At 38.3% G+C, this 17,255-nt stretch overlaps 1 protein-coding gene across 2 annotated transcripts in view; it reads left to right on the top strand.

Annotated features, from left to right (window-relative positions):
• Nucleotides 1–17,255, top strand: part of LOC122996934 (pro-neuregulin-3, membrane-bound isoform) — a 385,190-nt gene that overhangs the window by 308,311 nt on the left and 59,624 nt on the right. The gene's annotated exons all lie outside the window — the stretch shown is intronic.

The following is a 17,255-nucleotide window of genomic DNA, read 5'->3' as shown; positions in this document are numbered from 1 at the left end:
ATACCAAGTCTAATATTTATTATATTGTTTTCCTGCATCATGTAGCTGCACAGTGTGCCACAGTAAATCAAAATAAAAATTTGTAAAACTAGTTAAAGACAAGATGAAATAAGAGCTTAGGTTACTGGCTAGCTTTGATGGTACAATGTCCTATGGTTTTGTAGATAATGCTTTATTTAATGGGTCCTAAGATTTCTTATGATTTCCACAAAAAACTGTAAATTGAGAGGAGGTAACATGTAAAACATTAGGTCATTTAAGGGAAAATGGAGACAATTTTCAATTGGTGCACTTCCAATTGAACATAACTTACAATGTCTTTCACATCAGGCCAGCTGAACATGTGTAAATGTGTAATTTGTCTATAGACAAGCACACAATTCAACACTTCCAATAATAAAGTATTAATGATGAATATTTACTTTGATTTAAGAATAACAGAACAGTAGGGAACAGCGATAGTTTTTAACCTCAACACAATAATCTAAACTCAGTCATCTCTGGGAAGTGTCCTCTGAAATTATAAGGGAATTACTGACCCTTGAAGTACAGTTTTACCATATTATGTATAATATATGTTCAGGTACAGTTGTCAATCAGTAGCAGAACACACACACACACACACACAGGTAAAACCTGGCTAGTCATACTGTAAGTCTGGGAAAACAGAAAAGTTTTAAGTTTTCTTTTAAATGTGGTAACAGCGTCGACTGATCTCACGTCGTCTGGTAGTTTGTTCCAGAGAGCAGTGGTTGGCTAGATAGCAAAGGGACCTTTTAAATGTCTGTGCCTTGGAGGGGTGGCTTTTTCTCAAAGTCCACCCATGCTTGGTAATTACAGGAAATAGCTGCATTGCCTTGGCTTTCATTGTGGGGAAAAAAAAAAAAAAAAACAGTTTTAGGATCTTAACTGTTTGTAGCACCTCGAAGGCTTAACAATGCTCCGTGTAACTTCAGGGGTGAAGAGAATTGAGTTAAAACATCAGGAAACAAAGTTGTTCTCTAACAGACCAAGAGCCAAATCTTAACCATAACCTTAAATTGCTTTTCTCGCCTAAGTCACTGTTACTGATTATTAGTCTATTAATGGACATGACTCTTTCAGGTGAATTTCCATATAAATTGTCTTGGAGTTACCAAGTCATTACTGAGGAATGAGGGACAAGGAAAAAAAGAAAGTAGTCTTTTCACTTTTTGGCAACCCCACTGAACCCTTGACACATCCCAAACACCTTTCGGTTTAGCTCAAAACGCTTTCCCTCATTCATTACTGTTCTCATTCATCTATTATTCTCTTCTTTCTCTAACTCTCAGGAAAAATCTCTATCCTCAATTCATTTTCTAATAGTAAGAATCGATCGACCCACTTTCAGGTCATTCTTCTCATTGGCTTCGATCCCTCTCTCAACTACCTTCTTTATTTCTGACAAGTCCCTGTTCTTTCTTCTCTACTACAATACACAATGTCATACAGTCAATTTGATTTATTTTTTCCAGTAACACCACCTTTTTCTTTCTTCTTTTTTTTTTCCTCCTGTTTTATTCAACTACTCCCTGCTTCAAAAAGTTGGTAAGTGCAAAGTTGGAAAAGAAGAGTGGATGATTGTGGCCTCCCTCTTCTTTCATCACCCCTCAAATAATCTTGTCACAGCATCTCTCTCCTTGACTCCTTTGCTCGCAGCTCATCAAATCCTAATTTCCCGGGTTACCTTTTTGTCTCGTGCTAGAGTTTGCCTCAGTGTTGACATCCCTGTTCCCTATTCCAAATTTCCCTACAGACAGCCCCCTCTCGCCCCCCATCTGTCTCTTGCTAACCTCCTTCGTGCCATCCTTTCCTCAACACGCATCTTGTCCAAGCGTCAGACCTCATCCCTTCTCCCCAGCCAACAGTTCTCTGTCCAACTCATCTCCTAACACTAAGTGGCACGGGCCTCAGATGGACTGAGGCTTGAATTATGCCAGCTAAAAAGATTCACCATCAGGGCAGACCAACGCTGCCAAGGACCTCTGGCATGCTGTGGTCTCAACGGAAAGGGGGAAGGAAGGGTGTGAGTGAAGAGGAGAGAGTGGCTGGATGAAAGTGGACACATCTTCTGAGTTGGGCAGTCAAACTGTCTCAGGGTCTCTGAGGACGAAACCAGAGTCATGACTCCAGCGGCTACACAAACAGAATGAGAGTGAGATACGAGGCGAGGCAGAGAGAGAAAAGTGTTTGTCTTTGAACAAAACAAGGTGTAATATAACCTATTTTTTCAAAACTGTGCTTTACAAACTGCAGAATAATACTGAATAAAAGGTTTCAAGATAAGTAATAAAACAACAGACACAGTTACATAAAGCAAAAACAGACAAATTCAAGATAAGGAAGCGAAAAGCGCAGGAGATAATTATTGATTTATTACAATGATTAATCTTTGAATGTTTCAATTAATTGATTAATCTTTTAGTTTATAAAATGTTGAAAAAATATTGCCCATCACAAGTTCTGAGAGCCAACCCAAAAATATTCAAGTTACATTGATGAATTAAACAAGAATAAACAGCATATCCTCACACTGGAGAGGCAGAACTAGCAAGTGAGCAACACAATTAACTCCTTAAAAACCAGGGAAACTTACAGTTTCATGCTGTGCAGACAAAAAAAAACCTCAATCCTACAGAACTTTATTTTAAAATAGCCTGGTGGATATCCCAAAGTTTCAAAAGATACCAAGAATTCCAGACTGAACTCACAAGAAACCTGGAATATTTTCATTTGATGGAATAATGAAGACCACCAACAATCCACAAACCAAAGTCCTTCCCAAACCTGAGCCAAGTGTTTAAGTAGCCTAAACATACTTTAACTATAGTTTGTCATAGCCACAATCTTTCCCTAACCTTAACTGCACTATAGTTGCCATGCAGTGGATGACAGTAGATGTAAAACATGTTATCATTCATCATTATCCGGAGTTTCACTATCAACATGTACGTTAAGGAGTTGATAACTTGACAGCATTGTATACTTATCAAGAATTGATTAATTAATGAATCATTTTAGCATGTGATCAGGTTTTAGAGGAGAGATGTAAAGGTTTTATTGGTTTTGCTGGCTCAGGCTGTTGTGCCAAGGACCAAAATGTCGAAACAAGAATCACTCGACTCTTTCGTTCTCGGATGTAGTTGGTGAATGATGGCACAGCATGAAGATTTTACACCACATTCCAGCTCAAAGATGGAGCCAGGAGCCAGACATAACCAGATCTTAAGCAAACTCATAAAGATTTTAAAGTCTCTCATGTAAAAGTAGCTTGCAAACAGTTCAGAGAACCTCAGGGGTTAGACTTAGAGGTTATACACGAATCACTGATGTGCATTTAGTTCTCAAAATGCTGACAAGACTCAACACTGAACTTGTCACCCAGCTTGCTTGATGGGATGTGTTTGAGATCAAAGATTTGTTTAGGTTTACCCCCTGAATCTCTCAAAGAGCAACAAAGGCTCTTTGCTGTCATCCTTACATACAGTATGTCAAATCTTTTCATTGGTGAGATGCAGAAGAAACTGAGTTCAAAACTGCTTTTGTTGACAAGACATCTTTTTGTTGTTTAAACTGGGATGTTGCTGATTGGCACTACCCATTCTCAGGAACTTTTACAGGATAATGCAGTATTCAGGAGCTAACATAGACTAGACTGTAAATATATTCTCTTTGAATAGTGTTCTCTATCTCTTTTGAACCTACCTCGATCTCTTTCTTTACAACCTTTCATCATCTACATAACCCTTCTGCAATCATTGTCTTGGCCACACTGAAAAACATATTCAACCCCTTTTTGAATCGAACGCCCAGGAGCCGAGCAGGTTTTTACGACACTGTAAGGCAGAGTCAGAATCAGCATATTCTACAGCGTATGCATCATATCACACCCCATAGACACACATAGAGAGATTTAGAGATTTAAATCTGAAGACAAATTTAATTTACACTATCTTTATGAGATCTGATTTCATGCTCGGCAGGTTTGTGTGCACCACAGATGATAACATTGCTGTAACCATGCAAGTCCAATTTCCTTGAGAATAAAACCCCTGTATTTCATGTTGTATTGCATATTTCAATCCATAAGATATAAAGGAAGCATAAAATGTGCAATTGCTCTAAGCTTCCTGCCTTTATCATGGGTCAACTGCTGAGGCAAGGGCAATCCAAGTCACCTTGGAGGGTTGAAATAATGCTCTTCTAAGCATGTGAGCAATGTTGTTTGATCACAATTGTTCAAATTTCTGCTCCAGTCTCGTAGTGATGCTCACAACAGTAATAGTATTCAGCTGAATGGAAGGATAAGAGAAAGACAGTAGAATTAAGTGTTCTTGAGCATGAAAGCGAATGCATACAAGCACCACAGGCAATAGTCTGACCTTGACCTTTAGACAACTTGAGAAGCAATACACTACCCCACAGGAATATGTTCATGTAGTTATATCCGTCATCATCATTCAGCAACGTCATGAGAAAACAAACTCAAGTACACAATGAGGGTTTTTGGGGAACAAACTGCAAAATAGATGAGCAAAGTGCAGAGATAAAGTCAATTAGTAGACAGTAGACAAAGTAAAAGTAGTAAAAACCTTAAGACTTAAGACTTGGATTAGATTCAGGCTTAAGTCACAAAAATGAGGACTTAAAACTGATTCTGGACTTTATTTACTTGACTTTGCATACTTTGCTGACCCATCATACAATCCAATCCACCCAGAACTCCTCCCAAAGAGGTTTTGCTTTGCTATTGAGGAAGTTTGTTCATGACACACAGGTGTCACACAGTATAGTTCACATGGTCTCTAGAGGTCAAGTAAACGACAGTCAATTAAGGTGATTGAACAAACCACAAATGTTGTCAGCTCCATAAACACTATTAATAGCTTTGAAAGAAAAATGTTTAAATGCTGTGTTATCTTAATGGGCAGCATTAAGACCTGAAAGACTTGTAAACTGCTTTTTTATATACTTTAAAACTTGTGACTTGGATCTCAAATGACTTGAGACTTGAAACAGCTTTATCAATCCAATACAGAAGCTTATAAAGGCTAGTTTTTGTTGGGACAATCAAAATGTTGTTCATTCTGATGGAATATGTTTATGTTTGTGACAAAATTAGTAAATGTCAATGATGTTTCTCTTTTACTTTGAGATCTATAGGGGAGAAGGGTGGGGGATATGTGGGTGCTTAGCTGTTCGCCAATTTTTAAATCTTCCATAGAGGGGCTTTAAATACAGAGCATGATAATGAAAAAGGACATTTATCATACCTTTCAAACATACATAATTTAACTTTTCTTTATGGTATCACAGTAAGTTTCACAGATCAAAAGGTCACCTTTAAAGCAACTATAATCTATATTTTCTATATTTTCTAATAAAAATCAATCAAATGACAATGTCAGAGGTGTCGCTCGTAGTGATGAAATTACAGAGAATTATCACCCGACTCTGCAGCTCTTCTCGGCTTTACACAGGTTTAAGTTTCAGCTCAAAAAATCAGTTAATGGAGGTTTACTCTCTGGTGATTATGTATTTTGCTAGAAAGCTGTGCAGTTAGCTGCTACAGGTCTTTTTATTTAGTTGTGACAGGACATGCTGGCAAGATTCTGCATTTTAGTGTTTCCTTCTGTATGTTCAAGGATGTGTTGCTCCCGTGCTCTTCATTTTTGCATGTGTGTTTCATGCATGCATGCATCTCCGTCCTGACATTCCCATACGGTGTTGAGAAGCGAAGTCTCGGGACACGTCTTGTTGAATTCACACCATATGAAAGGCGAGGAGGGAAAGAACTGGCTTAATGCTCACAAGTACTTGACAACTCTGGCGCCAACTCCGGTATCAGCCCTTCTTTCTCATATTGACTTATTGTGGCAAGGCAAATCCATCCTACCAGGATACGGATAAAGAGCTGTCAAGTCTGTGTGCTTGACGGCCTTACGATACCAAAGCCAGAGGGGGTCTGAGCTGGTCTCTTAAGATGTGAACGATGTGAGTTTCTTTTAGGCCTAACAATCACATGGAGCAGATTGAAACTCTTTAAATCCTGGATCAAGATTTTGTATTTTGTACTTATAGAACTATAGAATTAGAGGTAATATAAAGCACTATCTACAAAGGCAAAGACTACTTTTAGTTTAATTGGCGTGTGTCTGGGATGAAGGAAATGGCAACATTCTCATTTAGACTACCCATTACAAAACAACAAAAGCAATCTCTCTTTGACAGCAAGTCTCCTTGAAACCAGATTAAAAGAATCCATCGCACACATTAATGGCGTTCACCGTTTCCCTCCTCACTAGATGTAATTGTGTATTTGTTTGTTCTTGCATGCGAGAAGCTGCACTGGATTACAATTAGTAACATAACCCATGAGCTGCTGCTTTAGTCATTCAGGTGCTAATTACACACAGACTGCAAGTGCAAATTTAAATAAAGACGCATCTCTGTGCATTCATACGAAAAGCAGAGAATTTAGTTTGTTGATTATTTATATTGGTATACTTTCCATTGGTTAATGTTTCAAGAAAATTAGCTATAGTTCATGAATTTTGTTTTAAAAATCAAACTTCGTGTGTAAAATAATAAACACAGGAAATTTGAAGGTATTGACAGATTTGTCAGTAAAATAGTCTCCTGTGATTTTGTTTTAAAGAGCATTTTTACATTGGCATGGCCCCAAATGAGCATTACTATGACACCTTGATTGCTAGAGAAACTGCATCTAATCAAGTGGACTTTGCTAGCGATAGCTTGTGTTGAAAGATTGACATAAACAGTTACAGAACTTACAGATATTTTGATGTATCATAACACACTTTTTCCCCAGACAGACCCCCCCAGATAGAGGTTCAGTCCATAGCCATACCCATAATGAGACCTAGCAGATACAAGATCACATTGTTCATGTTTTGGTTGCACTTCCTCACTTGCACTTCTTTGGTAGCGAGTGCCAGGGAGGACAGGAAGACAGTATGGGTAAAATATTACTGGACGGTGGCATTAGATTCTCAGAAAAGCTCTGTCCTCAGCCTGGGCTCGCCAAGTTTCATCCACTGTCTGATGATGATGCTTCTGCATGACAAACTGACTTCCCTGCAGGCAGCCAAGGTGATGTAGGACTGTTGCCAATAGAGATTTAATATTACCAAAATGTGTCACTCCCACTTTTAGAAATATTCAGTTGTTTCTACATAACACACAGAGAAAGGTGTGTTCTCTTTGTGCATGAAGTTATTAACATTATCCATTTATGGATAAAGACCGCTTACATCTGCGTTCGCCATTTTTGGAACGGTTCACCTGTCCACAAGCTAATTAAAGGTTCCTGTCTCAGGGCTGAAAGCTGCAGTGTTCAGCAGACTGGTAGTCTTTTCAGCTTCCAGGTGCATAGCAGGGCGTTGGCAGTTTGCTACAGATACTCCTCTCCTGTCAACTTCTATTGAAACACACACATATAGGCAGAGGTTAATTAGCTGCAGGTGTGTCTCATTGACCAGCTGGGCCGCTCCTGGCTCGCTCACATCCCGACCAATGTTCAGTGTCCACCCAGCTCGCCACAGCGATGCAGAACATCAGAGCTCACAGCCTGTTTAACTGCCTTCAAGAATTACATGTGTATCACCGAACAGCATTATCGTGGCTGCAATTCCTGTGAGCCGCAGCTGGTGAAGGTGAAGAGTAGATTATACCCTAATGCCAGGCTCAGACTACAGGAGTTTTGGTGCCAATTTATCCCCAATTTACCCCTCCCAACAATTAGAGGAGAAATCTGGCCTGGAACCTCAGTAGGTACTGATGTTCGGTACAGATTATCTGGTAATGTGAGGGTCTAACAGATCCAATCTTAAACCTCCAGAACTGCTCGCAGACTCGTCTGGGCCGTCCCGATAATTTCAAACATGTTTGATATTTAATTAAGTTAAAATCTGGATGATTACATCACCACTTTCCAAGCGGGACCAAAATAGTCAATGAGAGACATAAATCTACAAGAGATGGAAGCTAATGAGAGGACTTTTGAAATGGTGAAGAAACAACAACAAGCACAGGTGTGTTGGACGGCTTAGATGGAGGAAAGGCTTATCGATATTAGTGGTGAGCCCGAATACAAATACATTATTCGGCAAAGCACAAATAGTGGGTTTTATACGAATATTTGTTTCATACAAATATTTTAAAAATTATTTGTTTTTGGGAAGAAAAAAAAAGTCAAATACCAGTTTGCAAGTGACTCTCCATCACCTATTGTTCCCCTTCTCCTTTCCACAAACTTGGGTTGTAAAAAATAGGCAATAAATGAAAAATAAATAGGTAGACGGCTGTCTGCAATGAGGCGATGAGTAAACTTTTAGCTCAGTAATCAGTGCAGTCGTCTATGATCTGGGAGACTCCAGTTCGAGACCTGGTGTGGGGACCTCTTTCATAAGGTAGTTTATTCATGAACACTTATTGTAACACTTTATTTTTCTAAAATTAAAAGTGTAATAATTACAAAAACAGGATTTTTTAAGCCTCTTTCCACTTTTATTCGAATACAAATACAAATAATTTTGCTGCCTTAACAAATACAGATACAAATACAAATACTGGACTCTCTGCACATCCCTAATCGATATGTGGCCAAAACGGGACTGCCTATATAACGTGTCTTCTATAACATAACTGTACGGACAAAGAGAAGAGCTGTTTACCATGTGAGATCACATCGCTCCCTCTGGCACAATAATCTTAAATAATATCCTGTAGTGTGTGATGCCCCATTATTTTCAAAAGTTGTAGTGTGTGTATGTTTGAGATTAGAGAGAAGAACATCTTTGAAGTTTCTCCTTATGTGTGTGATGCAACCCAATTTCAAAATCGGTTAGGATTTGAAAACTCCTGTAGTCTGAGCCCGGCTTAACACACAGTACACTGCTGAGTGCACATATGTGCCCACGTGTGTGGATTTCAGTGTGTATTTCTGTCATTTCGGTGACCGTATGATTAGACACAAGCTTTGAAATGAATTAAATTTAATATATTAAAAGAATTACTGCCCTCAAGCTGTTGGATTTGAGTCTAGCATTAGCAGTATCAATAACGGCTGATTCTCTCCTTCACATTTCCCAGCAGAATTCATTGTGCATTCTTTTTTTAAATGGAGAAAAACACATGAGGCTTTATTATTGTAAAATTATATTCCTCTCTCAGCGGGTGAACTCAGTGGCGAACGCAGAATCGACTATTGCAATGGAGCTTAATGGATACTGATTGCCGAGGCCAATTTACCTTCTGCCCTTCTATTGCTGTAGACAGGGATACACTGGCATGCAATCAGAAAAGAGGAGAGAGGAGAGAGAGGGGGCAAAAAAAAGAACAGAAATTCATATTGATTGCTGCAATTCATCTGATGTGCACCCCTGTGTGACTTGGCTTTCTAAAATTATTTACACAATTGAATAGCAAATGTTTTGGATTGAATATTAAAACAATAACTTTGTCATTTATTCCACACAACGTGACGTTCGTTTTCTTTTATTTATTGTTCTGTTTTCCATCGAGCGTCTGATCCACACTTTTCTGGCCATGCCGACATACAGACGCTAATGGATCTGGAAGGCCCAATTTATAGTGAAGTATGGGTCTTGTCAGCTGGTGCTTAGTGAAGAATATGGCAGTGGGATGCAGATTATCCCAGAGCAGTGCAAGCTGGGATGCTCGCTGCTTGCACCCACCCTGCAGTCACAGGTCATTAATAACTGGGCAAGGGTGGCAGACAGTGCAAGGCAATTTCCCTGCCTCACCTCACAGTAGCACATTGCTTCTTCTTGTTCTTCCTGTCTATTCTTCAGTTTTGTATCCACTTTTTTTTGTCACATCTGTTTCTCCAAAACTCGTGTCCTTTTTTTGCCCTTTTTTTTTTTTCTTCTATTTATTATCAAGAACCGAAACACTGCTCTTCAGCCTGTCCCTTCATCAACCGAAGTTGAGTCAGGGAGTTTGGGAGTGGGTTAACAGAATGGCTTGGCTCTGTGTTAATCCAGATCAGTGGCGCACCCCCCCCCCCCCCCCCCCCTTATAGGATGGTGAGCACCTCCACTTAAAGGTACTGTACTTGAATGTAATAAAGCTGGGAATCACAACAGCCATCATCGATTTGGGTGAAGTCAGCCCAGTAGCAGTTAACTTTCTAAGCCAGGAGTCTTACTCCGGTTTTAACCTTCTAAACAGCATTAATTGCTGACGATATTCAAACTATTGATAGAATTCCCCAGAGAAGGTGTTCATGAATGTGTTACAGCTAAAAAAAAAAGTGTAATTACTTGAACATTAACACATCTATTTAAGTACTGAGTGTCATAACCAGCACATGTACTGTGGTAATAATGTCTTGTTAGAAAAGAGTCATATCTGTGTTTTCATGCACTGGACATTTTGAAATCAAAAGTATAATCATATGACACAAGCTTGGAAAACTTTTAGGGATTTCATGTTTAACCCTTTCATGCATGGTGTCCACTACAGTGGACAGATATTTGGAAGCTATCTTCAACCATTTAAGTTGTAGTACCATGTCCCAACTACCAAAGTGTTGTCTACAATTCCATCTGAATATCATTTTTGACTCTCTGTGATTTTGTGATATTGAATCATAAATTCAAAATGGCGGAGGGTGGAGGAAATACACCAAGTAGTTCAGGAATATCTGTTAAATACTTTTATTCTCAGAGAAAAAAAACAGGTAAAAAGTATATTTTTCAACTAAATAAGATGTTTGAAATACTTTTATCAAGTTCTTAATAATATTTTTTTTGTACATTATTTTTTGTTACTGAACATACATCAGTCCACTCCAGTGGAGGTCATGCAACAAAAGGTACATTCATAGATATTTTTCAAATATCTTCTCTATTGTTGTTGTCATCTAAAGTTCCTATGTGTTTTCATACCATTTGCTCTTAGTAATAAAATAATATATATATATAAACATATATATATATATATATATATATATATATATATATATAGTGATTTATGGAAATCAATATAGGCAATATTGCCTATATTGATTTCCATAAATCACTTTTTACTCCGTTGATGCATGGTGTCCATGGCATGGTGTCCACTACAGTGGACACATTTCAAAATTCAATATATAAAAAAAAAAAAAGTTACTGACATGATTTTTCACTTGTTTAAGAGTATTCAAAATTCCAGATGAAAAGATCAACTTAATGTTTAGTGTAATAAACTCTCACTTTCATGCATGACATCAATCTAAACTCTTCACAAATTTTTGGAATCATTCATTTAAGCAACAAAATTAAATAAAATGATAAGAAAATATGGTTCACTGAAAGTCTTTAAGTTATAAATATTCACATTTTAAAGTCCAGCTTCTTCTTGCTGCAGAGATGTCGAGGGTTATCTCTGGATACATTTCAAGTTTAGCTGCCTTGTGTCATTTTTATGTTTGTGTATATTATTTTTTTTGTGTTGGCATTTCTTAGATTTGAACACACAAACACTTGACTTGACTTTTGCTTCAGGCGTGTGTGTGTGTGTTTGTGTGTGTAGGTGTAAACATACAACTTTACTGCTGCCAGCCCTCCTAATACCAGCCCCGGTGAGTTAAACGATTATGACAACTTGCCATGAACACAGGTGGAAAACGTGCTAATGGCCAGCAGACCTCTGTGATGGAGCAGTTGGATGAAAGAGATAGTGGAACAAAATGACTTAAAATTGCCCTGTCCAAATGGCTTTTTAATGCTCCTTTTCTAAAGCTTGCCATTGGCCATCGATGGGAGGACATTGCGAGCGGTGGGAGTTTCAGTAAGTACCTGAACAGAGGAGAAGAATCCCAAGTGTCCGACGATTTAGTCTCTTCTTTATGTCCCTCCCTCATGCTGCTGCTCTATAAACACACAGACAATCCTTTATTGCTTCTCACTACTGCCTATTGATTAATATTTCTCTTTGAATTTAGTGATTCATCAATACTATGAATTATTATTACTGACTGCACTTCATATTGTGTCACACAGAAGTATCTATTTTAGCTTGAAAATGATTTAATCATGTGCTAAGAATCATAGAGGCCATACCCATCCACAACACACATTTTTTATGATATTAAAGAGAGAATAAATGACCATTAAACATTAAAATAATAATTTAAAAATGTTTACACATGGAGCCGTCCATTGAAGCCTAATAAATAAAATAATACTCTGCATTATCAAATTCATATCTAGAGTCGACTACTTTTCAGATTCAGCTGTAATAATATATTATATTAATATTAATAATAATAATTTGTACCATAATATATTTACAGGCTTTTTATTTGTTATTTCTAACAATAAACTACTTCCTAGAGGGAGGTTTTGAGGGCAGCGTTTGAATTATACAGTACATACTTTACACACTTAAAACCCAGTTGACTTAAAACCATTTAGTTTTGCATAGTTTATTTCTTTATTTCTTAATGTTTTTGCAGTATAAACCGGTAAGGAGTGCTGGCGTTATGAGGACTTTCATTTCCATTACAACAGCAAAGAAGAAACATGAGTATATCCCATCATAAATATACAGTATATCAATATGCAATGGCCTAGTGATTCAAATCATTATTCTACCTGTCAGTATTTAGCATGTATAGTATGGTCAGTTTATTTATTTGTAATTACCTCAATTTATTGTCTCATAAATATTTGAAATATGCACTAATAAGCATTATCTATATTCATAATAATTTATAATTAATGATATTTGAAATGAGAAAGAAGTGGACTCGTCTGAACTGACCTACCCCAAAGCGCTTTCTTCTAATTTCAGTCGTATATCCTCCACTTGTTTCTCCGACTCAGTGTCTCTTTCTTTCTCTTTATAAGCCTGAACTCATCACACCATGTATCTTTCCGCCCCCACAGCTCAGCCGGGATGAAGACGAGAGTTTGGGTACATTAAGATACGCTGCTTTGCCCTTGCTCCACCTAGATATGGATCTACTCCAGGGTCTGTAGTCATTAAACCTCCAAGAAAAAGAGAACCGATCAAGGATCACTGCTCAGGTCGTGTGGCCGTATTAAACTGCACTAGGACATAAGAGGAACACTGGTCTTTTATAGCTGTTGAGATAAAAATAACTCCAGCTATCCCCACATTACCTTTCTTTACCCGCCACTTTCTTGCACCTCATCTTTATACTGGATTTGATGACCCATGAAAGAAGTGATTTCACTGTCACTATAAAAGGCTCAAAGCAGCTAAACAACTCTAACAAAGTTCAAGGTTGAGATCGAGAATAAACAACACTCTATAAATATGTATATTTTCTTATGACGCCAGTATAAGGTAATAGCCCATCGAGCAAAGACGTCAGAGGAGTTGTTTCAGGCGTCCGATGGTTCCACAAGTCAATGTGACAACGTTGGGTGACGGTTGAAGCACTTGTGAGGTTTGAATAGACCTTTACACAAAGAGTTGGTGTACAAAAGAAACTGAAGGAGAGAAGTCAAATACAGATCCCAACAAATATCCAATCACCAAGCTTAACATCCTGTTGGTGCACCACTAATGGCCAACTGAAACTAATGATGTACTTCTTGATTCTGGGTCAGTGTTAAATGAACTCAGCGAGTACAGATCACTGCTTTGTTTCCTATTGCGATGATAAATTGAATCTGCTGCAGTTTTGATTTGCGGCTGTGACCGTCTTCTTAGCAACAGCAGGCTGAGGTTTGTGGGCGTTGTAGGATTTACAGTCATAAACCTGTAGGATCAATAAATCATCCAGGAAACTCAGGTGTTTCTAGGTATCCTGATGAGTCTGAATTGCCACTTTGTTTTCATTTTTTCAGTCTGGTGTGTTCATTTTAGCCATTTTCCATTAGCCATTTTTTAGCCATTGTTATTTTGCACTCACTACGGACTGACATGTCCGCCTTGTTAACGTCTTCTTCAGTTGGCGCAGAAGCCGATGGCTAGGAGCACTTAAATATGTCGATTTAAAAGTTGTTGTTTCTTTAAATCAATTCACAACAACCTGTACAACTACGCTGATGTCATCCACACCTGTCGCCATTTCTGTTGTGAATGGCTTCTGGCTCCGGCTCAGGAGGGAGAAGCTTTACTCATTCATAATTCCTCCCATAAAGCTCAGATTGTCTTGGTTGTGTTTTCAAGCAGGGAAACAGCTGTTCACCAGACCTTTTTTTTTTTTAAATCGCTGAAAGAATCAGAGATTCAGGGATGATGTAGAGGTCTCACACCTGGCTGGATTCTACGTTGAGTGAGGAACATTGAGGATAACAGTTTACCTGCTCCTCCGACTTCTATATTCTTTAAACTTCCTCCCTTGCCCCATATGCTACCTCTCACAGCTCAAGTCCAAAGTAGAGATATTGGCTTTTTACTCGTATCTGGCTTTACAGCTTTATTCTCGGTAACGAAATAGAAACCGAAAGGGAGGATCGACAGGATGAGAGAGGGGGAATGACAGTCCTGAACCGTATGTGGCTTCAGTACATGACATGTGCCCTGCCCTGCTGAATCATAGGTTGCCCTCTGTCTGTCTCCATCCAGCTCTCTCCTTTCCACTCTCACCCTCCCCTCTTCTCTTTCTTCTATCTCTCTGTCAGTCCTCCGTGCCCTTCAGGCGCTGCTTACTAAACAGAACCACCCAAACTCCCTTTTGACGTGTCCCGCCTTCTCTGTCTCATCTTCAGTCATGCCTCGTTCTTCATTTCATTGCTTTTGGGAACAGTTTACTCTTACCTTACTCCTACCTCCTCCTCTCTTACTCATTCATCCCTGCAAAGCCTGCTAGCGAGCTACCCTCGCCAGCAGGCGAACAGGCGAAATGAGGTATTTTTTGTTAATGTGATACATCATCTTGAAGTTTATTGAATACATACGGAAGGTTAGTTTATTTAAGCTGACATTATTAGTTTGTGAATTCAGTTTTGATAGTAAAGGAGTTCATTTCAGTCCTCTGTGATGTAAAATTGTAAAATTTTGTGATGTGTACTAATGATGAATTACACAGTAATTAGGGTGCTGCAATTTACATGGTGACTAATGAGCATAAAATATCATATCAAAATAAAATTAATCTCTTTGACAGATCATTTTCATTTCCCTGGAAGCTGATGAAATGAGAACAAAATTTGAATTTCCCCCACAAACGTGCTTTGATAAGGGAACACATACAGCTCAGAGGTATCCAACCCAACTTTGGGTTTTATTTCTGCAGTCAGTATTATGACAAACCTGCTCAGCAATAAAAGGGGATGCAAGGAAAGGTCAGTTTTTAATAATTTGTTTGAACCTGACACCACAAAAGAATAAGAGGATATGATCTTTAATCTTCCTTTTCAACACTCAGAGTTGAAGACATTTGGAAAGAAGAATCGTGTTTGAGCGGTAAATGGCAGAAGTTGGTGTCTGGATTAGAGTTGAATGAAAAGATAATAAACTCCTTTTTTTTTTTAAAGCGATTTTCGACAATCGTACATAAAGAAATCCAGTCTAAAAAGAAGCAGATGATCAAATTCTTGTTTTTTTTTTTTACCAACCAGAATCCAGGGCATCCGCATTACATGGTTGATTTTGAAAGAGGAACCCCGCTGATACTCTTCCTCAACTCTTTATCTTTCTGTTATAAACTAGGGCTGTTATTCAAACTCAAACTACACTTATCACACAGAAGAAATTATAAAAAAGCACAATCTGAAGTAGAAGTAGACAAAGCATGTTGAGGAAAAATGGGTACACCAAAAATCAACTCACATAATAACTCCAAGAATGATTAAATTGATCTTGAATAAAAAAAAAAAAATCCAAATATAAAAAGATGTTATAGAAAGATGAAGAAAAAGCACTTGATGTAATGTAATGTGTGTGTGTGTGTGTGTGTGTGTGTGTGTGTGTGTGTGTGAGTGTGTGTGTAGGTTTTAGCCTCAGGGCCAGAGAGATAGATGCGCTCTAAGAGATGTAACCCTGATGATGATTGACAGCTCCTTGTAGACGTTCCCACAGTGACTCAGAAGTTGTCACTGACTGTTTATTTCTTTATTTTTTCCTTCCGTGTACACATGATAAACATCGGCCTTTACAGATTGGACCAAATCTAAAGTATACAGAATCCAATCTCAATCCAAACGTTACATTTCTTGGATTTACCACCAGTGTTTGAACATTGCTCGTTTTTATTAATCGCTCTGAAATTTGTTCTGTACTGCAGACTGAACATATTTTTTTTCCTTCCAGCTTTCAAAAAATGTTCATATTTATGAATACACTTCAGGCCCATTTAGGTTCAAGGCTCACAAAAAATACCATTAATGTGAAATTTGTCCTTGCGAAGCTCCGAAAGACTCAGCCAATTAATATGAGAGTGAAAATGATTTCAACCCAATAACTCCAAACTAAAGTAAAGTCAGTTAAAAGTAGTCTCATATGGTTAGACCTCTCTCTCTCTCTCTCTCTCTCTCTCTCTCTCTCTCTCTCTCTCTCTCTCTCTCTCTCTCTCTATCTATCTATCTATCTCTCTCTCTCTCCGTCTCATTTTGTGTCACTTTGCTTTAATGCTGTGCAGCGAGCAGGAAATAATGTGAAGGAGGTTACTGTCAAATGGAGGTGAAGACTGCATTTTCTTTTGGCGAAACACAAAGAACAGGGACAGGGAGTTATCTCGTGCGTGTGTGTGTGTGTGTGTGTGTGCATTTGCGGATGTCTAATGGACTGAACACCCACCTGGCTCGGTGAATGAATGGCCATAATGCGAGGATGTGGGTAGTTAAGGTTGTAATAAGGGATGAAGTGAAATTAAATTTAAAAAAAATCATTATTCCTTCAAACTCCTTTTCATCAGGCTTTTTTTTTGGGGGGGGGAGGGGGTGCTAAGAATATTACTGTATAAAGAGAAGTTTGTCTAAATATGACAGTTTCAGCATTGATTTAAATGAATTCTCAAATATTTTCCTACAGTGGGTGCTAAGAGTAGGCTCAATCCCTTCTTTTGTTTGGTATATTTTGGTTTTAATTTAATTTTCTTTGTCTCCTGAACCTAAGTGTGAGTCCAGGGGGCGTATGTGAGAAGAATTTGCATTCATGGATGGTAATTTTTTGGCGAGCGCGATGGTTGAAAAGGTGTGAAGAATCGTGCTGTTAACACACTGGATCTGTGTGAATGCGTCATTTCCTCATTTTTAGCTGGTGGTTAATCTTAAACTTAATGCACT

Source organism: Thunnus albacares, chromosome 14 (genome assembly GCF_914725855.1).
Source record: "Thunnus albacares chromosome 14, fThuAlb1.1, whole genome shotgun sequence".
Taxonomy (NCBI): Eukaryota; Metazoa; Chordata; class Actinopteri; order Scombriformes; family Scombridae; genus Thunnus; species Thunnus albacares.
This window is presented reverse-complemented; position numbering and strand designations above follow the sequence as displayed.